We start from the raw sequence: 1,191 nt of genomic DNA, 5'->3' as shown, positions 1-1,191 counted from the left end.
TCCTCCACTGGGGGCGCCACCACTTTTGCATCCGTTCTGGAGCACCAGGAGTGGGTGGTCCCCAGGAATTCCCTGTGAGCAGCCCCGTTGGGGTGGTCATTTTTGCACATTTGGTCATTTTTTACACCTGGGGTCCCCCAGGGACCTGGGGGTCCCTGGAGCTCCGGGGGTCCTTGGAGGTTGTAGTTTGGCAGGTAAGGAGTGTGTGTGCAAGATTTGGCATGGATGGGGTCAACGGTTGTGGAGATATGAGCAGGGCAAAAGTGTGACGTGTGACGTGTGACAGACAGACGGACGGACAGCCGGTGGAGGTTTTGATAGTAAATGCGACCGCCATGTTGATGACATGAGTGTAGACATACTGTGTAGTGATTTTCGTGATTTTAGGGCAAAATCTGTAGGAGCAGTGTCCAAAAATGTGTTTTTAAAAATCGGCCTGGAGGTGGCGCTATATGGGACAGATTCATGTTGATGGGATGAGTGTAGACATACTGTGTACCGATTTGCGTGATTTTAGGGCGAAAATTGTAGGAGCAGTGTCCAAAAATGTGTTTTGCAAGAATCGGCCTCATGGTGGCGCTAGAAGAGGGCCATGTGAGAAATGAGGGGTGGGGTCTCCGCGCCGGCAAGGCGGACGAATAGGTACCGGCCCCGGCTGTCCCGGTCGCTCCTAGCCGGAGTTACGGCATTTTATGTGAGCTGCAGTGTAGGGGGTCCTCCACTGGGGGCGCCACCACTTTTGCATCCGTTCTGGAGCACCAGGAGTCGGTGGTCCCCGGGAATTCCCTGTGAGCAGCCCCGTTGGGGTGGTCATTTGGTCATGTTTGCGCATTTGGTCATTTTTTACATCTGGGGGTCCCCCAGGGACCTGGGGGTCCCTGGAGCTCTGGGGGTCCTTGGAGGTTGTAGTTTGGCAGCCAAGGAACGTGTGTGCAAAATTTGGCATGGATCGGGGCAACGGTTGCGGAGATATAAGCAGGGAAAAAGTGTGACGTGTGAGGTGTGACAGACAGACTGACTCACTCACACTTTGTGCAGGTTTTGATAGTAAATGCGACCTACGGTCGCAATAAGCTGTCACGCAGCGACGTGTCACGTTGTGAGCCTTGTACATCTGTGATTTCTGGTGCGCGACCCCTGCACGCAACCAAGTATAAATCAGGCCACGGTCATACTTCCTTCAAGTTTCCC

Source organism: Nannobrachium achirus, assembly GCF_963921795.1.
Source record: "Nannobrachium achirus genome assembly, chromosome: 8".
NCBI classification, from domain to species: domain Eukaryota; kingdom Metazoa; phylum Chordata; class Actinopteri; order Myctophiformes; family Myctophidae; genus Nannobrachium; species Nannobrachium achirus.
Note: the sequence above shows the minus strand (reverse complement) of the source record.